Here is a 25,443-nt window from a genome sequence, read left to right as displayed (position 1 = left end):
GAAAACAAAAATGAACTTGAGAACTGACTTGCAACATACCTGTGTGACTAATCATGAAGGTTGCACAATTTTGGCCAGGAGGTTAGGAGACTAACTACCAAGACTGCACAAGGCATAGTCTACATTATTGGGAAACAAATTGACTACTGGAACTGCACAATGCACAATCCAGTCTAGCTGCTAACTGCTACAATTGCACAATGCACAATCTTAGCTCGTAATGGCTACTGGCTTAGTGACTACATTGCAATTTTCTGGGCCAGCAGTCACTGTCCCTTAGAAATGCACAAAATAGTAATGGAGGACAGTCAGTGGACAAAAATTTACATTTCCTAAGAGGAAGACAGAGCCTTCCCTCTCAGTATTGTGCAATGTTGTCTTGGTGAAGGCAGAGTCTGGGCCAAGGTTTCTTAGACTCGTCGATAGGGAACTGAACAGGAATTGGATTTTCAATGCACGATGATACTAAGTGTAAGCATAAGTGAATGATCATGCATGAAAACGGTGAATGAAAAATTCAAAAAATGAAGCAACATGCATGCGGGTGAGGTGGGTTGCCAAATTGGCAACCGTTCGTGAGGAACAGTTTCATGCATGCGACAATAGTGAGATATTGACAAAAAATGAAATGGTGCTAGTACAATCTAGAATGTATCAAAAGGACAACAAGTGCTTACTGAAATCAAGCAGATAGTTCTCACCTAAGAAAAAACATGAAAAGCGATAGAAATGCAACACAAGGCATGGAAAGCGGGTTTACCCCAAAACAACTGAGTTGAAAGTTCCGACTACTCCTAGATGTGATGTGGGATGTCAAAGCTGCAAAGTCGATGTGAGGAATGATCTTTGCAGCATCCAGTTGATGATTTTTTATAAAATCAAGGTTGTGATGTGCATGCCACAAATCTAGGGAAAGCGACACTTGGTGGGAGGTTTCTAAAATGATCCTTGCATGTAACCTCCAACTGCTAAAAATACATCCCTCAAACAAGGGATGCCTTTGCATGTTGGCTTGGGAGAAGAAACCCATGCATGCAAGTTTGTTTTTCTTAGTCTCAAAGGGAACCAATCAACTCAGTTGCACGTGCAAGACGTTTTTCGACTGCTCAGAGAAAATGCACATTTCTGGATGGGAGATAGGTTCGTTGCCCAGGATATTTGCACAATTTCTGCTAAGAGCAGCTGACTGCTACCCAAGTTTGCTCAAATTCTAGGTTGAGCAACCCAACTAGGGAAAATTGCGCAATTTTCACTATGAGTGTTCATTGCCAGAATTGTGCAATTCTAGAGCCCAGCAGGCTTCTAGTTAGGATTTCACAATTTCTGGAGGGGAGGCTCATTTCCCTCCACAATTGTGCAATTTCTTGGGGGAGTTTCTCATTGTGCAGTTGGACCAAGTCCGTGTGGTCAGCCTCTCGAGGGAATGCATCGAGGTGTGATCAACAAGCTACCTTTATGCAAGGAAAACACTAAAGCTTCTGAACTTGATGAAGCAAGACAAGATGCCATGAAAAGTTGGTAGGGAGGATCCAAAACGAGGCTAAGGAAAAATTTTGGAGGGTGGTTGTAGCGGCTACAATAGAATCTTACACAGGAAGCACACTTGTGTAATGTAAGTGGTCTACCTTTCTCACATTTCCTTGCATGTCACAATTAAGAGAATGCATACACTTAACATCTACACACATTGTAGCAGAACACCATGGCAGGTCCACAGAGTGCATGTCATGTGCTTCCACTCACATATGTTTTGCGAACGCTTTTAAACTCAGAGTGTGTTTGTCTTCATTATTTTATCTTTCTTATTTGTTGGTTCACATAGTTGTCTAGTTTGCGAACCATGCCTTCACCAACATGGGTCGACCAATGCGCTGGTGGCTGCATTGGAAGTATCACTTCATGTGAGTATACTCATGCACTATTATCTTAGGAGTTGGAGTAGGAGTAGTGTTTCGTTTTGCTTTGTCTGCTTGCATGTATGTTTTCTTACTCGCTTTGCATGTTTGTTTGTTTTCCTGCTTGTTTGCTTACTCGATTTTCTTAGACATTTACTTCTACATTTTGCTTTGTTTTCTAGTTTTCTTGCTTGTTTGTGTTCATAGGTTAGTTTTGCATGGACCGTGTGTGAATCTTGAATCAAGCAAGGAAAACTACAGGAGGACTTTTGTAGTTATCAATACTTGGTTATCTATCATCTTGCCTGTGTATGAAGAACTTGTTATCTTCAGTCCATGATACACCAATGGAAAATAAATATTGTTCGAAGTAAGCCTTAGTGAAAACACAAAGCTTGTGTGCTAACTAGTTTCACCTACTCTAGTCACTTGTTTTCGGGTTAATCCTTGTCGGCTCAGTCAAGTAGAGTAAGGTGAGGGGAAAACCTTAACAAGCATGTAAGAGGTATATATAAACTACTTGTCTAAAGGAACAACCTCTTTTGCTCTCGATAATTCGGGATGCCTCTTCAACCTCTGAAATGAAGAAGTGCTATGCACAATTACGAAAAATGTAAAAATGGAAATGTGAAAAAATTTCTAAAAAATGAAAAAAGAATAAGGTGAAATAAGAGAATTTATTCCTGCGTAGAGATGTGACGCAAATAAATACGCCAAGGTACTCACCGGGCTCACTAGTAGTGGAGCGATGCTTGTGTTCCTGTGTGACTCCATCAGGGTACTATCGAGGCCTGCTGGTAGCAAAGCAACACCAGAGATGAAAATAAAACTCTGACGACCATAAACCTTGCGCACCAATATACCCCTCATCCCCAATCGAAATAACTTTGTTTACTTGGCTTGGATTGTGTGCTGACCAACCAAGACCTTGGCAGTTGCTACATCTTACAATCGAGCAAGTGTGGAAACCAAGACGAACAGAGAACTAAACAATACTTTCGAAGGTCTTAGACTTTCTTTTCACGAATAAGGTCCATTTAGAGAGCTGGAATTTTACCATTGTGTCACCAAGTTTTGTAGTGGCTACAACCACCCTCCAAAATTTTTCCTTAGCTTTGTTTTGGAGCCTCCCTACCAGCCATCCTCAACAGCATGTCTTCCACTATCAAGCATATAGGATTCAACTATTTGTCAGTGTCTTATCAGGCTGTGCATGTTAATTTTCTTCACTCCTGTCACAACCCGCCTTTTCAAACTTATACTAGGTGTTGGCCAAGAAGCTCCCCCAGAAAATTACGTAATTCTGGAGGTGAACTAGCCTTTCCTCCAAAAATTGTGCAAATCAGTTGGCGAGCCTAGTACGCTCAAGAATTTTGTAAATCAGTCTGTCAGGCTTCCCTTAGAAAATTGTGCAATTTTGGAGGGGAACCAGCCTTCCATCTAGAAATTGTACAAATCATCCTGGCAGCCTGCTAGGCTCCAACATTGTGTAGAGTAGTCGGGTAGTCTTCCTCTAGAAAATTGTGCAATGTGACCCAGCACTATTGCTCATCCTATAAATTACACAATTTTGAGAGGCAATCACCTATTGACCCCATAAATTGCACAATCCTTTTCGGACAGCTAGCTCAGCTCAGCGTAGGAACTACACAAATATTCATCCCAGGCTCAAAGACCGATGCATGTACATTCAGGTTGACCGGTTCCCTCCTGGACCGAGAAAAACTAGTTTGCATGCATGGACATCTTTTCCCAAGGTAGCATGCAAAGGCATCCCTAGATTTAGGGATCTCTTTTTAGTAGCTGGAGGTTACATGAAATGTTCATTTTAGAAACATTCCACCAAGTGTCACCTTTCCTATATTTGTGGCATGCGTGTCATAAACTTAATTTTATCAAAACTTATGAACATTATGCTACACAGCTCATTTGACACATTAATATTATAGCTCTAACATCCTAGATTGCATCTAGGAGTCGTTGGCACATTCATCTCAAATGTTTCAGGGTAAGCTTGCTTTGCATGCCTTGCGCTGCATTTCTGTCTCTTTTTGTGTTTCAGCTTGTGTGAGTGTTGCATGATTGATTTCAATGAGCGTTTGATGTCATTTTGATGTATGTCAGCTTGTAGAAGCACCGTTTAAGTTTTCATTTGCATCTCACTGTTGTCGCACGCATGACACTATTTTTTCACTGATGGTTGTTGTTGCAGTTACTCGCTTCACACGCATGCATGCTTTCCCATTTTTTGAAACCCACACTTGTTGTTTGTATGCATGATTGTTCACTCTTGTTTACACTCAGTATCACCATGCATTCAGGCTCCTCATGTTTTCAGTCACCCGTTAGCAGCTCTGGGCTACCTTAGCCTAGACCTTGCCTTACCCAGTTAACATCGCACATTTTTGGAAGTCAAGGCTCTGCCTTCCATCCAGAAAGTATGCAAGTCTGGCCCAACAATAACGTCCAAGATTGCATTGCTCAATTCTAGGAGGTAGTGCCTCGCTGACCCTAGAAACTGCGCAATGCAGTTTGCTGGTTCACATGTCACTACTGACTGAAATTGTGCATTCCATAGTTTCAGCCCTCAACGGGCTAGGCTAGACTATGCATTACATTGTTCCAGTATTTAGTCAGCCTCCCAATAGCCCAGATTGTGCCTTGTGGATTTTTGGCAGTTAGTCTCCCAGCCTTCCGGTGAAAATTATACAATCTTCACAAGCAATCACACATATATGTTGCATGTCAGTCCTACAATTTGTTTTGGTTTTCAATTGACAGATTTATTGCAATGAGTATTGTTATGTATCTAGGTATCATAGGTATTCATCTGCCTCTCATGATTATAGTTACAATCGCCTCCACGAGAGCAGAGTCGAAGACACTGTTCAAATCACAACTAGGGATGTAGTCGATCAAGTGTCTATGAAATTGCTTATCTATGAAGACATCAAGTTTTTCATGGACAAGGATATCAAAATGAAATGGAAGTAGAGTCATTGTGAGCAACACCATCAGCACCAAAAAAAGGTAGCACACCTGCATGGTACAAATGTAAGTGGAAGGTTGTTCACATCGCAAAGGCGGAACAAAGTTACAGGCACAAGCAGATCCACTTGTGATGAAAATAGCTTTGGAGATTGAGGTTATGAGGTGATGCCGTGACAAGAGGATGACATGAAGGCAGAGAGAGAAACAGAGAAGGAGTTGCAGGTGTTGAAGCAACAACTCAAGGAAGAACAGGAGCTGCACATATGAGATAAGAAGTTGCAATAGGAATAGGTATAGGAGGAGTCACAACATCCACAGACTGATGAAACTGTGCCCATATAGGCTATAGATCCATCAACAACTGGCATGGAGTAGATAGGGTGAGTAGTGTTGTGGACCGCATGCAAGGGTATTCGAGGTCATGGATTTCATTATGTGCACGCATGCGATCCCACCCATTTGGTACACTCACCGAAGTGAAGACAAGACACAAGTCCAACTAGAGATGAACATGTATTTTTACAAGTTGATGTGGATGGTCACCAACACACACTCGAAGATCAGCACAGACACTATGCATTAGTTTGTTGTTGGTCTAGCTGCACTTAAGACGATGATGTGCATGTTTCCAAATGATTTGGACAAAGGAGCCTTATCAATGTACCCAGATGCAATGGAGGTAAGAGTTCACTTTCAACAGGATGTCGCCTTTGAGCACGTGGACACCATCACAAACGACCAAGGTTGGCATCAGTTTGCCACCATTGACCGTCATGAGGATGTCAAAGAGTTGGTCTTCCCACAGTTTTCCGAGTCTTAGGGATGTCTTGCATGGCTTACGAGAGCCTATTTTTCCTTACATTGGTACATGTGCAAATTGTATGTAACACCTTGTCAAGTGGAAGTTCAAATGGCAATAGTTGAATGTAACAGTCATAGAGTAGTTGAAGAGTCATGAGGGTAGGTGAACATTCAAAAAGGGGAATGTCAAGGGTTACCCCACCCTTTGCTATATATAGTACCTCATAACTCATTGTGTAGGATTTTAGTCAACCAAGCTTCTGATAGGAGTATCTTATGAAAGCTTGGAGTGTATTTTAATGAGCCTTAACTTCTTCAAGATGTAGAGCTAGTACATCTCTTTGGAGGAGAAGGTGGTAGTGACTGTAACATTCTGCTATCCGAACTAGTGGGCAGTCATGGTTGTATTGTATGATTCGAACCTTCACTTCTTAATATAATAGAGCTAGTGCATTTCATGCATAAGTCATATTGTATTTCAACTATCTTGTTTATTCTAAATGATATATATGTATCTATTTGCTTACGCATGTCTGTATAGACTCTTTCTGTATATGTATGTATGAATCTTACTGAAATGTGTTGTTGGTTTAAGCATCACATTAGATTGTCAGCTTACTTTCCTTCCAGTTTGTAATACATTGTTGCTTGTGTCTTCCCTTCTTAACCATGTTCTTTCACAGGTTTCCAAGGGTCACACTCACCTCACTCTCCGTGTGATAGAATCGTTCATACATCTTGCTTGGCTTGCTGCACATGTCACACCCTTTTTACCAATAGGGATATATTACTTGCCTTTGCATGCAACCTTGGCCAAGGCAGTACTGTATGACCCACTGCTGGGACTCCTACACCAAACGGTCTAAGGTCTAGTTGGGACTTCTTATCGTGGAGATCCCCTGACATGTTGGCAGGTCCAACATCGTCAACGAGTTCTTACCTTTCAACATGTTGTGTGCACACTCCACCATATTTTTGTCTTTCTCTCTGCAACCCTGTTCTATTATGGAGTGTGGGGTACTGTATGGGTTACTGTAAAATGTTGAATTATTCCATGATCCCTACAATATTTGATGAAGTTTTCAAGATTTTATTCTCCCCTTTGATATGAGCGAAGAATTTTGATGACCTTTCCTGTCTTTTTTTCAACAATACTTCTCAACTCTTTAAAATATTCAAAAGTATGACTTTTATTTCTAAGAAAATATACCCAAGTATATCTTGTGCAATCATCAACAAATAACAAAAAATAATATGCTCCTCCTAAGGACCTTTTTTGCACCAGTCCACATATATCAGTGTGCACAGGTTGGAGTATATCTCTCTGCCACTTATTTAAATTTGAGGGAAATTCATCCCTATGCATTTTTCCAAGTCCACATCCTTTGCAATCAACATGCATGTTTCTTAAAGTAGGAAGTCCATTAACCATACCTTGTTTCTGTAGTAGAAATAGGCCATGCAGATTTATGTGTCCAAATATTTGATGCCAAAGATCCTATGCTATCATAGTTGTTGAATTTAAATCTTGATGTGGCATGCTTGTAGCATTCAACTTATACAGGCATCCAAATCATATTCCATATGCCATCTGCTTCTGATGATCCAACAAATCCTTTATGACACAATAGGTTTCGAAAAATTATACCTTCAAGTTTTGATCTATAATCATGGAAACAAGGATCCAATTCTTTTTAATGCATGGTACATACATGACATTCTGGATGCGCCTAATATTACCATCAAGAAAAATCACAAGAATATTCCCATACCCTTTAATATGGCATGCTTTGTCATCACCAAGGTAGATATTAGCACCACTGCTGGTCTCTTTAAAAATTTCCAATGAATGCTTATTACTCTCATATGAGCAGATGCTCCAGAATCCACAAACCAAGTTTTGGCCCCATTAGTTTCAGTAGAGAAAGAAAAATCAGACACAAAAAATTCTGAGGTCATGATTCTGATTTTTGTCAACAAAGTGCCCTGTATGCTTCTTATGTCTATGTCTAGCATCGCCAATCTTATTTTTGTAACAATTCCTAGCAATGTGATCAGTTTTACCATAGTAAAAGAACTTGATTCCTGAATAATTTCTAGTTCGTGACATACCTTGGAATGCATTCAACTATGGTGTACAAATTCCTTTCTCTCCTACTCCTAGTTTCCCTTTGAAAGGATTTTTCTTTGCCATCAATTCCAAGTCTGCATTCTAAGGATTCAAATTCATACGCCTCTATTATTCCTCCATCAGGATACCTGTCAATTCTTCAAAGGTGGGAGCTTTCTCCCTCACTACCAACCCTGTAGTAAACAACTGATAATCATCATTCATACCATTTAAGGTAATAATGACAAGATTAGTGTTGGACAATTTCTCTCCTATGTCGCCCAACATGTCTATTAGCTTTTTGATCTGAGAGATGAATGCAACAACAGATTCATTCTCCATTCTGATAGAGAGAATCTTACTCTTTAGAAACAAAAGTTGAGTTACATTCTTTATCACTTACAAATACTTGAGTGTCGCCCAAATATCATTGACAGTTTTGCACTCTCTGATGTGAGGGATGATGTTGTACTTTATTGACATTTTCAAAAACACCCTAGATTGGTTTTCCCTCTTCTCCCAATCTTGAATTGTTGTAGTAGGTCCACCTCCGGTTGTAGTCAGCTTCGCTTCGTCTAAATTTGCAATTTCTGAAGCACTTGAACCCTTGAGCAATGTCTGCGATTTGAATTTCCAATTGGTGTAATTCAACCCATCAAGCTTACTTATCTCATTCAGATACGCATTTTCAATGTAACTATTCATTGTGACATAAACAATCTATGGATCTAGCACAAGATTGTCAGTATCTAGTAATCAATCTTCAAATTCAATACAGATCTACCACCTGTCCCTAGAATTCTTCAAATTCTTCTCACGACTCTAGATCCAGATTTAGCTATCAAAATAAAAAAGAACTAGACAACACCCCTAACAGACATGCTCTCCATCTTAAGAGAATGAACCGCATCAATGAACTCAGCCACCAAAGCTACGCTAGCGATCTTAGTCATGGAAGCCACAATCTCTCGACCTTAGACGATCTATGCAAAATATTTCATGCCTCACCTTTACAGTGATCAAAGGAGTGATCTTGGCTTCAATGCACCTCAGCCCCAACATAACAAGTGATCTCGACCTTCACTACACCTCGACGCGAAGCAATCTTGGCTTTAAGAGATCTCAAACTTATTGAAAAGATCTCAGCCTTAGAGCACCAGAAAAAAAACATGACCACTCTGACGAACTCTATCTCAGCTCTTGATTTGATCCAACATCAAAACAACACAACACAACTATAACACACTCATCCACGCTCACCACACCAATGTAACACCATCAACCAGGCGATCTCGACCTCGAATTAAGCAATGTTGGCGTCAAATAAAAAACATGACAGGAACACCAACATGGGAATTAGGTATCGAATCCGTGCTTATGACCCACGTTGTTTGCAATGTGTATAAGGTATTGGGCATAAGCACAAGAATTAACCCTACATGTCACATTGCCCCCTTTGTTGACCAGTGAGTGAACAGGGGAAAAATTTCGTATTGGTACCACTTTGCTCAGCAAAAAAATGTGTTTGCGGATTCACCTTTGACACAAAGGCTCTCATATAATACCTCTCTCAAGCCACCAAGGAACTCACACTTCAACCACCAAGGCTCTTTAATTGTCCAGCCACCAATGCTCTCTAGGCTCACGAATTGACTAGCCACCATGGCTCTCTAGGCTCACGAATTTACTAGCCACCATGGCTCTCCAGGCTCACGAATTTCAACAAGAAGGGCTTTCAACCACCAACGCTCTCAATTTGGCTCCAAGTCTCTCAATCTTCCACTAAGGAACTCAAATTAGCTAGCAAGGCTCACCATCGCTCATAGCATGTTAAAAATGGAAGACAAATTTGAAACCTAAAACTAGGAGCTTATAGGTGACCAAGCTACACTACCGCACACATTCATTAATCATGGAATCAAAATATATAGGTTTTCATCAATTTAAGGAGATCAAAATTGTCTCCTAGAAAATAGAAACTAATCCTAATCTATGACACATGCACAACTTTGAAACAGACTTTCTCCAATATTACATAATTTCTCTATTATTTTCAACTGTAATATAAATCTTGGGCAGATTTATGGAGTTCTTTACCTAAAAATAGGGAAAATTACTCAGATTATTAAGTAGTGGAGAAACACCAAGAGATTGAAAAAATAATAAAAACAAATTGAGATAAGTTACCTTCAGATGCAAAAGATTTCAATTAGATATAAATACTTACGCGAGGAAGTTACTTGTAATGATACTGGATAAAAAAATTTCAATACTCCATTGAATATTTGAGCAGTAATTTAAAAAATAATGAATTAGTTATTTGGCTATTTAGCTGCCATGACAATATCTCACCAATTGACATGTAACAATCCAACTTAGAATTACGCCCAGAGAACTAAAAATTTGTATAGAGAATGATTAATTATTAAAACCTCAACAATTCCATAACATTACATGTAACAATCCGACTTAAAATTATGAGTAGAGAACCAAAAACTTGTATAGAGAATGATTAACTATTAAAACCTTAACAATTCCCTAACGTTTTCCAAAACCACTAATTGTCTCTGGTAACACTTGATCTAAATTGGTTTTTGATTGTTTTCATTTTCCATTTTTTTACGTCTCAGCCCTATTTTGTCTTCGAAATAAAGAATCAACCAGCAACCCAATAACCATCTTTATTTTATCCCCCGAATCAAGAATCAATGTGCAACCTGATCATCGTCTTTTAGCACAAGAGCACATCCACGGCTGAGCCTAGTGGATTTCCTCTATCAAGTTTTCGACCCTCAACTCAACACCCCGAAGTCTCCTCGCTCGACGTTGAAAATAAAATGTCAAAATTTACATTGGGGAGCATCGAAAGATTTTGATTTGAAATTAGCCACATCAATAAGAACGCTGATAAACCACAAAACGTTATAATGAAACGTTGTTGAAGGGTTAATTTATGACATATCTTAGAGATAATTGGTGTTCTCTATGATATTTTACCATCGTAAACCGCCATAGATAATATTAATAAATGAAGCCATGCATGTGTGCGTTTAAAATTTAATTCGTGAAAAGACAGTCAAGGTTCCAAAGACAGTGGTCACTCGCCAATGCCACAAGACAATGATATGGATTTTATCTCCCAAAGTTCCATGTAAATACAAAGCTTGAAGTTGAGACAACGATGGATAACTAATTAAATGACATAACGTGACATCACTCGTGATGTTGAGTCGTGATTTGGCTCGTCTTTTCACTTTGGACAGCGCTATGATTACTTGACGACTGCCTTTGATATGTAACGCGTCCATTTTTCATCACCCGTGCCTAGGGTCAATATTTCTCCCATTAAATAGTGCCTAGGCATGGGTTGATAAAATAATACAAACATGAACATCAAAGGCGGTGAGCCTGAGATTTTGGATTATAGTAGCCGAAACTGTTATTTTTCTTGGGGCTAAATGATCTTAAATATCTTGCATACATGGTTGGATGTTTATGCTTCAAGTGATTTAGGTTTTAGGGTTATCAACTGTAAGTCGATTTTTTGTTTGCTTTAATGCCCATAGTTTTTGTTCTCGCTAGATAGAACCACATAGGATGTTAGAGTTTCTCTCGACGATGGCGTTAAGGAGATATTGAGTTCATAGTGGAGTTCAGCTTCACTACAATGAGTAGTGAATATGAGGATGATAAACACAGGGAGTTGCAACGCGCGTTTAGGTTTCATCCTACTGATAAGGAACTGGTTACTTACTAGCTCAACAAAAAAACTCACCAAAAAATAGTTGGGAAACATCATCTCTACTTGTGCAATTGGAGAGGTGACTTTAACAAGTGTGAGCCTTGGGATCTACCACGTATATATAAATGATGTATCACCATTATATGATAACATGTGTGCAAAAGAAGATAAAATTGGAGATAATGAATGGTACTTCTTCAGCCATAGGAATTGCAAGCATCCGATACACCTTCGATTAATTGAGCCAAAGAGATTGGATGCTTGAAAATGACCGGAAAGATTGAGAGGTTTTCAATTCAAGATCTTTTGTAGTGATTGTAATTAAGAAAATATTGGTGACTGTTTTCTACAAGGGCAAAGCTCCCAAAGGGTAGAACCAATTGGGTAATTCATGAGTATCGTCTCCAAGAAAATTCTCTCATCATCCCCCAATGAAAACTACAAGTTACGTTGATACAATTCACTCTAGCTCTGGCTTTAAGAAATAGTGTGACATAAACAAAATTGCGTAACAACCCTTGTGAAAATTCCATGTAAAAATATATAAATACCATGGATGATGGAAAACGTATTCCGAGCTGAATGGTGGTATGATATCCTAGTGGGTGTTAATTTGGTTTCTTATGGTTAAGGAAGTTGGCAAAGGAAATGGCTAAGGCATTAAAGACGCAAAAAAGTATTTTGGCACATTTATTTATGAAAATAATGGAAATTAGGAGAAAAAAGATATGAAAGGTCATAGGTTGCATGTGGGGAGGAAAACGAAGGAAAATGATGTAAATTGAGAGAAAATGGAGGTAAAACGTCACAGATTGCGTGTGAGGAGGAGAATGAAGAAAAATAATGCAAAATGAAGAAAATAGAGGCCTCATTCATAAAAAGGCTATTGAGGATCAGTTGGCAAGCTTCTTCTTTTCAATGTGAGTCTTTTGTTAGTTCAGTTTTGGGAGCTCTCTCATTATTCTCTCTCTCTCTCTCATACTCTTGGATACTTAGAGTTTTCTTGGAGCACTCTTGGAGGGTGTGGCACACTTGGATTCTTGGAGCAAGAAGGCAAAGGAAGAGTAGGAAAGCACAAGAGGGAATCAACATCAACAACTACATCCTATTGCTTGCAAGTACCGAGTTGCATGTATGATTTCTTCATGACTTTTGTCATGCATGGCACGTCCATGTGGTTTCCTGGCTGTGATCTGTCATTGGCATGGAGGATTGCCTCGATGAACAGTGGATTGCCTAGCCTTGCCATTTCCTGGATAGCCATGGTGATTGTGGGTTTAATTTCATTGCTTTGTTTTGGTTGGTTCTCATGTTTCCTTAGCTTGGGTTGAGTTATTAGTCCTATAAGCCCTAATTGAACAAATTCTTCGGAAGCCCTGTAATAGCTTGGGCTGAGTTACTACTCCTGGAAGCCCTGGATGAACAAATTCTCTATAAGCCTTGTAATAACTTGGGTTGAGTTACTAGTCCTGAAAGCCCTAGTTGAAAAAATGCTCTCGAAGCCCTTGGTGGGTTGAGTTACTAGTCCTAGAAGCCTTGGTTGGAAAAATGCTCTGGAAGCCCTGTATAAGTTGTGGGTTGAGTTACTAGTTCTAGAAGTATTGGTTGGACAAATGCTCTAGAAGCCCTGTATAAGTTATGGGTTGAGTTACTAGTTCTGGAAGCCTTGGTTCGACAAACACTCTAGAAGCCCTAGAAGGGTTGGATGGAGACCAATCTGATGATGGTTTTTGTTGATGTCCAACTGTGAGGTGGAATCACTATTTGATGGGTTGAGGTGGGTGGCGTCTGGAAGCCCTCGATGAGTTTTGATTGATGTGTTCTTTGAGATACCACATTCATGCTTGGAATATGGCATGGGGGTGATTGGATGAAGAGAGACTTGGCTCAGCGAACCTATGGTCGGGTGGAACGTGGTAGTCCCATCACAATTGGTTCATTGCATTTATTAATGAAAAATTCATTCACTTGATTTTCATGTGAAAATGCACTGATATATATATGGCTCTTAATGGCTGATATTTTTATTCTATTTTTGTTCCTATTATCTTGTTTTACCCCATAAGGCATTACAGAGTGGTATCAGAGCTTCCAGGTTCAAACACTTGGACTGGATGGGCACTATCATAGGTGAAATGAAGAACAAAGGTTCAATTTTAGACCTTTCTTTCATATATGTTATAAATTTTATTCTATGGCATATTAGAAGTTTAAAATTTGTCCATATTGAAGGGACATCTCAGTGATTATGCGTTAGAAATTTCAGATACTGTGTTGCAATATTTTAGGATATATGAGTAGAGGGAGTTGAGTCCTCTTAATGATCCTAAAATCAAACCTCAAACAGGTCACATTGATATTTTTGTTAGCTTTTCTTATGGGCACTCTCAAGAGCTAAATTTTTTTCCACAATGAGGTAAAATCCCATTGATATGGTCATAAAAATTTCAAATGTTTATTCTCTATATGTTAGGAGATATGACCAATGGAAGTTGAGATTTCTGGATACTCCTAGAATTGTGCACCAAATAGGATTGTGTTGGTATTTTTGTTATAACCTTTCATCTATGAAATATGAGAAGTTGAAACTTGAACCATATGATCACGGAACATTCCACTGATCATATGGTTTTGTTTTCATAACTTTTACTGTTATAGTTTAAGATATATGCATTGAATCATTTGCTATATTAGTTTGCATGCAAAGTGTTTGATGAAATGCTTAAATGATTCAATGATTAATTGCATACAAATTGTTTGATAAAATGCCCCAATGAGTATGTTGTTTGTGGCTGGGGATGGTATTGATGTGTAATAGTATTTCTCTAGTTGATATATGCTCACTTGTACGCAAATAGTTTTCTATATTAGTTTGCATGTAAATTGTTCAGAGAAATGCTTACATGCAAATGTAATAGTATAGTAGTTGTTTGAAGAAAAGGTAAAATAATGGTAATTGTTTGAAGAAAATGTTATTTTTTAAATGTAAGAATATTGTAGTATTATAATATAGATGTATATTATCTATGCCTATTTTCATGCAAAACATTTGAAGAGTTGCATGTAGGGAATTTGAAAGGTTGCATGCAAGGAATTTGAAAAGTTGCATGTAAGGAAATGGAAAAGTGGCATGTTTTTAGTTTTGATGTTACAAGTGGAATAACTGCAATGTTTTGAATTAATCTCATACAAATGTATGAGAAATAAAAATCAATTTCTTTTCAAGTGTGGTTAAATTTAGCAGAGATTTGGAGATTCCATTTCCATAATTGGACATTGGAGATCGAGTCATTATAGTAGCTTCCTCCTTCTACCGTAGTGTGGACCATGGATGTTAAGTGGGTATTCTTATAGGTTGTTAGCATTGATGAAGGATGATTTCAAATTAATAAACACGATGTATTTATTTTTGGAAAATGTGACTCACTGTGTATGAATTATATGTTGCTTACATGTTGATTTCATGATACCTACTTACATCCTTGTATGTTAGGCTACAATTTAAAATATTTTGATTACATGTATCAGTATTGTAGGTTGATTAAAAGAATTGATTGCTTATGTTCGAACTATATGCGTTTATACATAGGTGTGGTTGATTTGGCATTGCTTATGAATATTGTTTGTTACATGTCGCAATGTCTACAATGGAGTAGTGGTTGCTATTATGCATGTATGGTCATGGTTATGTTTATACATGTATAGTAGGTCAAACATGCCTTGTGAAATCATTGTATGAAATTTAAGTCATCATGATGCTATTGGTTGTTATGATGCTAATGAACTAGTTGAGATAGAGTAAGGGATGCAGATAATCATAATGAGGTTGCAGCATTAGACTTCGGGATAAGATTAAATCATGATACATGTAGTGTATGTTTTTCATGCAGGTATGTAAGTTAAGGATTATTATATGCATTAGGGTTATATACATTAGGTTTATGAACATTTATTTGATGTTATCATTACATTCATGATAGATGTTAGATGATTAGTGTGGTTATATGCACATATGTCAAATAGTGAAGAATGATAGTAACATGTAGTTGTATGCATTGCTATTATTGTTTTATATTAGATAACCCAATGATTATGTTGTATGTTGTATGTTGTTGATGAATATGATATATAGCTTATTGTTCTTATATGCTATTAACTTGATGATTAGGGTCATTTAATTGAGATATTGATGTTATAATTTGGATTGATCATATACGTGATGGTTATGTTCATTACCTTGAAGATATTGATGTTATATGTATTGTGTTAACCTCATGTGTCCTATGCAGATGGTTATGGTTGCGATATTTTAGTATGAACCAACGTATTTGTGAGATGGTGTCATACTAATCTAGATTAACTTTGCATATGTGTATGAGTTTACGATGTGAACTTGTTAGTTAGATATTGTTATGGATATCATGATCTTATGAGTGATTGAGATGATGTGTTGTAAAGTTATATCGTTCTAACTAGATTGATTGTGTAGACAAGATCACCTCCCCTTAGATACATTAAGGTATCAGTTGCTTATGTCATATATTTGGTGCTTGACTGTTGATTATATTATCTAGTTGATTTATTTAACATGGTATGAATGCTTGATGAAATGCATAATATGAATATGTGTTCAAATGCTTTTGTTTTAAGATTATTGTACTAACATGTATGTGTTGAGACAGTTGATATGTACTTGAATGTAGTTGATAGTTGTAGTATTATGAACTGATGACTATGAGTTGACTATGGATTATAAGATGATTGTTAGTCTTGGTAATGGTTGATTTAAAATTGATAGATATGATTGTCTCAATATTTGGAACGTGTGGTTGACATGTGTGAGAAGTTGAAGGGTAACATTATTGGTATTAGCATGAAAAGGTAATAGTTGATGTGTCTATATAACTAACAGTTGGGTGGTGTGACAACATATAGTAAGCCTATATTATGACAAGGAAAAAAGGAAAAGTAAAGAATTGGGAAATAATTCCTTTGGCTATGTTTGGAAACCCTAATTTTGAACCAATGAGTGCTTTGCACTTAGGAAGTCTTCTTAACCTTAATCTAGTCTAACATTATGTGGATGCATGTTTTATTCATCAACGTGTACTTGACAGGTATATTAGCTAGTCTTTAGTCATAAGAGGATCTGTGAAAGGATTGGAGTCCCTTTGAGAGATGGCATGGATGTGTTCAATTGCAAGCAATGTGCTTGACACAAAAAGATGAGGTAACCAGTGTATTTCTATGTTTATTTATGCACTAACAATTATGTGTTAATGAAATCATGATGCAGAGAGTTGGATGGCAAGAGAGGTTGCCATGAAATCTTGACGAAGGCTCAGGTTGAGAATTCCCTCGAAACCATGGGGATTGAGTCATGGTATTTGTTGTTAGCCTTGTGATTTTGGCATTTTATGAATTGTGAGCTTGATTTACGATTTTTTTTTATGTCTAGTGTATGGCCATACCACTTTGTTTGCAGAGTCATGTTGTTATTTTTTTTTATGGTCTTCTTCTTGTTTGTTTCTTGTCTTGACCTTTATGTTTTGAGTCTTGGGAATTGGTTGGAAAAGAGGAAATTTGATGGACCTCAGGGAGAGCTATGTGGTACTCGAAAGTTAATGTAAGATTCATATGAATCATGGTGCATGAGTAAGCACAGCAAAGGTAAGGCTACGACAGTCGGTTGGACTGGTTGGGTCTGTTGTAGTAAATGGACTGTAGAAGTATAGGCATGAGAAATGTAACATGAAAAGGTAAAGTAAATGGATTTCAGGTGTCATATGCTTTGGCTATGTTGGGAACTGTTGCTCTCAATGCATGTGCCTAAATAAGGAAGTTCTCTTAACCTAGACCTTATGTTATCTAGTAATTATTTTATGATCATGATTATGTTGAAGTTTATATATGCATACATGAATGAATGTATGTTTCTGTCTGACAGGATCATAGTTGTTTCATTCTAACATTTATATATGTATGTATGTACCCATGTATCTATGTTACTATCTAACAAGGTTGTTAGGGATCATTCTTCTAGAGGAATGATTTGTTATGCAAGAGAACAACATGAAGAGGTTCTTGGTATTATGAGGAATCAATTGGGAAGAATAGTCACAACAAATATACGAGGTCAGTATCATGTGGATATGATTTGATATTGTACACTTGTATTATGCATATGTCTATGTTATAATAGGTAATGTTGAAGGATACATCAATAATGTGAAATAAGTGTGGTCTATGGCATGCTAGAATAAGCATGGATGGGATACTAGAAACAAGGATTCTTGGTAAGGATAGTGTGGTTTTGGATGTGTGGTACTATTGTTGAGCATACATTGTATATGTTGTACATGTTACATGTAGGATGTGTGCACTTGTGGTGTTATTTATACATAGCATGTGTACATTTTATTTATGCAATGTTATGTATAGGATGGTACAAATAGGGTTGTGCGAATATTGCATATGGGGTGTTGTATACATATTATATTGTCTTCATGATGTACATGTGGTGTGTGTGCATATGGTTCTCTGTGCATATTGTATATGCAGTATTATGTACATATGATGCTATGTACAGGTTGGATATGCAGTGCTATGTACACTTGGTGTTGCGTGCATGTTGTACATATGGTGCTATGTACATATGTTGTGTGCATGATTGTACAAGTGGCGTTGTGAGCATGTGGTGCCATGTACATGTTGTACATACGTTGCTATGAAAATGTGGTGTTGTGTAAATGTCGTGCATGTGATGCTATGTACATATGGTATTGCATACACATCATGTGTGTGGTACTATATACATGTGGTATTTTGTACACGTTATACAGTCATGCAGTGTACATGTGGCATTGTGTACATGTTGTGCAGGTGGTGTTGTGTACACGTGATGTTGTGAACATGTTGTGGAGGTGGTGCAATGTATAGGTGGTACTGTGTACATGTTGTACATATGGTACTGTTTACGTGTGGTATTATGTGCATGTCAGACATGTTGTGTTGAGGGCATGTGGTATTATGTATGTCCATCATGTAGTCGTGGTATTGAGGCGTGTGTACTTGATGTGTTGTACTATGTGTGGGCATATGTATTGTGTGGTGTTGTAGAACGGGTATATATGTATGAGTTCTGTTGTATATCGGGTTTATGTGTATGCATTTGTGGCATCACACTTTGTGTGCAGATGCATGTCTTGTGATGTATATTGTGTACGTATATGTATGTACATTGGGTGTAGGTGTATGTGGTGTATGTCAGGTGTAGATGCATGTATCACATGGTGTGGTATGTCATGTGGTTGTATGTGTGTGATGCACACTATGTGTCTATGCACATGGCTGAGGAGAACGCATTGGGTGTTTGTTGGGTGTAGCAACCAATCCATAGTGCCTACGGAATAAAGACAAAAGTAGAAGCTAAGGATCAATGAAAAGATAAGTATCAACATTTTATTTTAGTTTTATTATGCATGTGATTTATGACTATGGTATATGATGATTATATGGGATCTATGGTTTTGGTTTATGATTGTTAAATGTGATTTTCATCTATGATGGTTGTGTTTGAGCTAACCTGGTGTGATATCTTTACATATCTTGATTTGGTTAAGTATGCTAGTTTGACTTGTTGTGACGGTAGCGAACAGGATTTCAAATGTACCTTATTGACAACCTACCAATGAGGTATGATGTGAATTTATTTCAATTTATTTAAAATCTAATGGAAGTTATGTGCTTGGGACAGGAATGCATGAACATGCCCAATTGAGTGGTCAAAATCAACTGCAAGAATTAATAGTAGCAGCAAGGGAATTGAAACAGGTAGCAGTATGATGGCAAAGAACTTCAGGAGCAGGGCCATTGTGGGAAACTAGTACCCAATAGTGTCCATTGATTTCCATGAGCATGCTATGACTGGTATGATGTGTTGAGGCAGGGATATTCCTTGGTTGTTGTATCTTCTGATGCGAGGAACCCTTGCGAAAAGATGGACTGCCCAAGATGGGGGTGCCAACAAACTTGGAAGGTGAGTGACTGCACGAAAGGGGTGACTGGATTCCTGATGGACTATGTAGCATAGAAGCAAAGGTCATAGATGGATTTGTTTTGGTCATTATCATTTTCAGATGGAATCAGATACACAATGGGAGTGCACCGTAGGACAATGAGCCGGTAACTGTTCGCTGACAGGACAAGTGGTGTAGGATTATAGTGTTGGACATTGGATGCACATTTGACTTTGCAGTGGAACCTGGACTTCCTGGGAAGGAGGTGAATCCTTGTATTAGTTTGAGGGTGGAGGTGTGAGCCTCTAGATTCCCTTATTCAATGATATGACATCATATCATTTATTTGTTGGTTTAGAAAATGTGTTTGTGTGTATATCATTGTAAATACTGTAATGAGCTGTGTTATAAAGATCCAATATGCGGTATGGTTTTTATATGGTCATGTTGTAATTATGTTTTGCTTCCGAGCGGGTCATTCATTGTAAATACTACAATGAGCTATGTTATAAAGCTCCATGGGTAGTATGTTTTTTTCTCAGTAGTCATGTTGGCTATAGGTGTCATTAAACACCGAGGATGATGTTCTTCCAAAGGGGAGCGTTCTATAACAACCTTGGTGAAAATTCCATGTAAAAATATATAAATACCGCGGATGATTGGACACATATTCCAAGCTAAATAGCGGGTAGGACATCCTAGTGGGTGTTCAATTAGCTGTTTATGGTTAAGTAAATTGGAAAAGGCAATGGTTAAGGCATTAAAGAGGAAAATAGGTATTTTGGCACATTTATTTATGAAAATAATGAAAATTAGGAGAAAAGGGATGTGAAATGTCATAGGTTTCATGTGAGGAGGAAAATGAAAGAAAATAATGTAAATTAGGAGAAAAATGAGGTGAAAGGTCACAGCTTGCATGTGAGGAGGAATATGAAGGAAAATAATGGAAAATTAAGAAAATAGAGGCCTCATTAATAGAAAGGCTTCTGAGGATCAGTTGGCAAGCTTCTTCCTTTCAGTGTGAATCTTTTGTCAGTTTAGTTTTGGGAGCTCTCTGATTATTCTCTCTCTCTCTATCTCATACTCTTGGATACTTATATTTTTCTTGGAGCACTCTTTGAGGGTGTGGCATACTTGGATTCTTGGAGCAAGAAGGCAAAGGAAGAGCACGAAAGCACAAGAGAGCATCGGCATCAACAACTACATCAAATTACTTGCAGGTACCGAGTTACATGTATGAATTATTCACTAATTTTTCCATGCATGGCACATGCATGTGGTTTCTTGCTTGTGATCTGTCATTGGCATGGAGGATTTCCTGGATGGACAGTGGATTGCCTAGCCTTTCCATTTCATGGATAGTCATGGTGATTGTGGGCTTACTTTCATTTCTTTGTTTTGGTTGGTTCACATGTTTCCTTAGCTTGGGTTGAGTTATTCGTCCTGGAAGCCCTGGTTGAAAAAAAACTTTGGAATCCCTGTAACAGATTGGGTTGAGTTACTTGTCCTAGAAGCCTTAATTGAATAGACACTCTAGAAACCCTACAACAGATTGGGATGAGTTACTAGTCTTCGAAGCCTTGGTTGGACAAACACTTTGGAAGCCCTTGGTGAGTTGACTTACTAGTCCTGGAAGCCTTGGGTGAACAAATGCTCTGGAAGCCCTGCATAAGGTGTGGGTTGAGTTAGTAGTTCTAGAAGCCTTGGTTGGACAAACACTTTGGAAACACTATATAAGATATGGGTTGAGTTACTAGTTCTGGAAGCCTTGTTTGGATAAACACTCTGGAAGCCCTGGAAGTCTTGGATGGATATCAATTTGATGATGGTTTTTGGTGATGTCCGACTGTGAGGTGGAATCACTATTTGATGGGTTGAGGTGTATGGCCTCTAGAAGCCCTGGATGAGTTTTGATTGATGTGTTCTTTGTCATCCCACATTCATGCTTGGAATATAGCAGGAGGGTGATTGGCTGAAGAGGGACTTGGTTCATCAAACCTATGGTCAGGTGGAATGTGGTAGTCACATCACCATTTGGTTCATTGCATTTATTAATGAAAAAATCATTCCCTTGATTTTCATGTGCAAATGTACTTATATATATATATATATATATATATATATATATATATATATATATATATCTATCTATATATATATATATAGATAGATATAGATATAGATATAGATATAGATATAGATATCTATATCTATATCTATATCTATATCTATATCTATATCTATATCTATATCTATCTATCTATCTATCTATCTATCTATCTATATATATATATATATATATATATATATATATATATATATATATATATGGATCTTGATGGCTGATATGTTTTATTGCATTTTTGTTCCTATTATGTTCTTTTACCCCGGAGGGTGTTACAAATTGTAATGCCAACTTTTGAATTAATGTTTTGATATTCAACTAGTAGTCCGGGATTAAGCAGTTGTCAGGCTTACAACCCCCTACACTATACAATCCACATATGCCTCTAGCATCTAACTATTTTACAAAGAGTGGAGAGAATAACTTGGAGTAGAGATTGATCTTCTCAATATTACAAATGAGTTAAATAATATTACATTAGAGATATTAGCAATCACTAGAAGGAAATGATGAAATTAATGACTAGGTGACTAAAAACGTTAATCACCACAATTATTTCAAGTGAATTACCACTAAATTTGAGCAGTTTTAAGTGACTGAACTAGAAATGACTAATTTAGTCCAGGGATAAAATATATGACTAGATAATAAGTGACTAAACTAAAAGCAACTAGCTTAAATGACTAATTTAGTCTAGGATTAAAATATATGACTAGATAATAAATGACAAAAGTAATAATTCTTAACATAAATGACTATTATATTCCAAGAATAAAAATATGACCAAATAAAAACTACAAGAAGTATATGAATTAGTCATTTATGTTAGTATTTTTTAATTGTGTACCACTTCAGAAATGAAGAATTACAAATTTTCATATGAAAGTGTTACATTTCACTATAGGGGTCTCTAAAACCATCTGGAATGTTAAAATTTAGAGACAAGGGGATCTCTGAATTCATTTACAGTGTTAAAATTCCAAATACCATTTTTTCTCTAAAGTTTAACACTGCAGATGGATTCATCTACAATTAACATAATTGCATGTATCATCTATGTACTTTACACTAATGTCTTCATTATAATTTTTGTAAAGATAATATTTAGATAATCAAACTAACATTTATATTTATATTTCTTTGGCCAATTTTTTTTTTTTCAAATTTCATTGATTTATGTTAAAAGTGTGAGTGGTTTTAAATCTAAGGTTAAATCTTCATATTTACATTTAATAAATAGATACACATAACATTGCTTATGTTAAAAGTGTGGGTTCATTTAAATCTAGTATTAAAATCATCATATTTACATTTGATAAGTACTAATAGATAAACCTAAAATATATATTTATATACCTATTTAGTAAATAGGTATGAACCTTTATTAATTGAAGTATGAAATTTAATTTTTTAATTGTGTATGAACCTTTGTTAATTTTTAATGGTATTATGAACTTTTGTTATTGTTTATATATGATTTTTTTTTTTTTTAATGGTATATAGACCTTTATTACTGATAAATAATTTTAATAGTGGATATATAAACTAATGATCAAATAAAACTCATTTCAATAAAATGGAATTATAATAGTTTATTGGTTTTTAATAATGGACATTTTTTTTAATAATTGATACATGATGTAATTATTTTTAATTTTTCATACATAATGTAATGCTCGTTTCGTGCTAATTTCATGAAAATGGGAAACAGGTCATGAAAGCCAAATGCTAGGTATGAAAATTGGCTATGAATGTGGAAAGTTGGGTACAAAGCCGAGTATGAAAGCCCAGGAAAGAAATCCAAAGATTTTTACCTGTGAAAACTGGTTATTCTTACACCATGAAAACTTGCTAAGAACCTTGTTTCTATGCAAACCAATTATTCTTACTATGAAGAGGTCTACGCTAGGTTTACCCGAATTCTAAACTCCATGAAACCTAGAAGTTCCATCCATGAAGATGGCTCTTTGGAGCCAATTTTTTGCTGTTGTTGGGAGGGTTTTGGTAGATTTTGAAATATTTGAGAGAAATTGATAATGTGGTTAAATATTTTTAAGCCTTGTGAAATTTTATATATAATTATAGCTCCTAACATGGATATAAGAGAATTGGAGAAAACTTGGAGGCTTTTGAAGAGGCAGGAAACAACTAATTTACAATTGAATCCTGCAATTTTAGAGCTAGAATCACAGGTTAGTTGGGTTTATAGGTTTATATTTTTCTATGTTCATGCATTTTTACTACTTTCCCATAGTTTCATTCTACTGTGTTCATTCTATAGAGTCAAATTTTCCTCATGAACATACATACAACTGAAACAACATTTGTTGGTTGTAGAATTTTAAACTGCTGCCATCTCTTACTTTCATTTTTTCTACAACCTTCCTGCTTACTTGATCTTTCTAGTTTTCTAACAATATAGCTATGATTCTTTATATTTATATTGACTTCAAAGGGTTTGATGGGTATCTATTCTTTCACAACCTCTCACTAGCATATCTATTTTTTATTATAGGAAAATAGGCTTGTAAATAGCCTATGATAGTGGAGCAGTTACCATGAAAAAGTGTAGCTACCTCAGAGTTTGTGCTAATAATTTGATTAATCGAGTAGAATGTGGAATAAGGATCTCTCCCAACCAGCTAAAAAACTATTTCGTAGGAATGGAGTTCAACGAAATTATTCATGGTAGGGTGGTTGTATACAATCCTGCCCACATCTCCCATCTCATTAACACTTGGTCCCACCAAAATCCATTAGATAGAAGCCAAAAGCCTAGCCTACCACACTAGAACTAACGATGTCCTGGCAATCTGGTGTTTTTCATCTCTTAATTTCATATGAACTTCAAAGGGTTTAGGTTTCTCATCAGGCTTAGTTCCTTGTGTTAACCTTTTCTGTCCACTATTTATTTAATACATTTTATTGTTCTCCTATGGAATCTGATTTAATACACTTTATTGGTTTTCAATGGAATCTGACCACCTTGAATTGAATTGAATATGAATACATGAATGTCATTGAATATAAGGACATGTTATGTGAAAATGGCTGTTACGATTCATGTATTATATTTCAGCAACTGAATATACAAGCATCAATGGTGTTGAATATAAAGAAATGAATATGAGAATGCCAAATTTCCATTTATGTCTTTATCATTCAATCAATAATTCAATTCATGGTGGTCAGATTCAATCATAAAGGAAAAATGTAGTGGAAACAACTTAGTGTTTAGAATTGTGTTTATCAAAATTATAAGTTTCTTCATCTCCACGAATAGATTTATAGTTAGTGCTCTCAGAAGAGGATAATTATTGATTTGGAACTTTCTTATATTTATTTCTAAACTCCAAAGACAAATTCCCCATCTGGGCCTCCACTTAGTTCCCTTCTTTCACAACAAATGAATCAATTGTCTGACAAATGTAAGAGTTGTGCCTCTATTGATGGGGAAGTAGAATTGTGATTACCCATGGTGTATTCTAGATCCATTTAATTACAGTTCTCGTATCCATTAAAACATGATCAGTTTCAGAGGAAGTGTCAATTGGTTTTAAACAGGTTGGTTTTGGATAATGCATTAATCAATCTAACCATTTGAAAATCCAAAACACAATTTCCCTTCAAATATTTTCTTTCCAACCCTGCAAAAATTTAGTTCTTCAAACAAACTATTGATGGCACAAGGGGATTGAGGTTACAGACAACCCTTACACTTGTGGACTGATAGAGGATTAGAATTATTTGGGAATCTAGGC

Source organism: Pinus tabuliformis, chromosome 4_1 (assembly GCF_031772625.1).
Source record: "Pinus tabuliformis cultivar Carrire ecotype Pingquan chromosome 4_1, CPIR1, whole genome shotgun sequence".
Classification (NCBI taxonomy): domain Eukaryota; kingdom Viridiplantae; phylum Streptophyta; class Pinopsida; order Pinales; family Pinaceae; genus Pinus; species Pinus tabuliformis.
The sequence above is the reverse complement of the archived record's forward strand: the minus strand, read 5'-3'. Positions refer to the sequence as shown.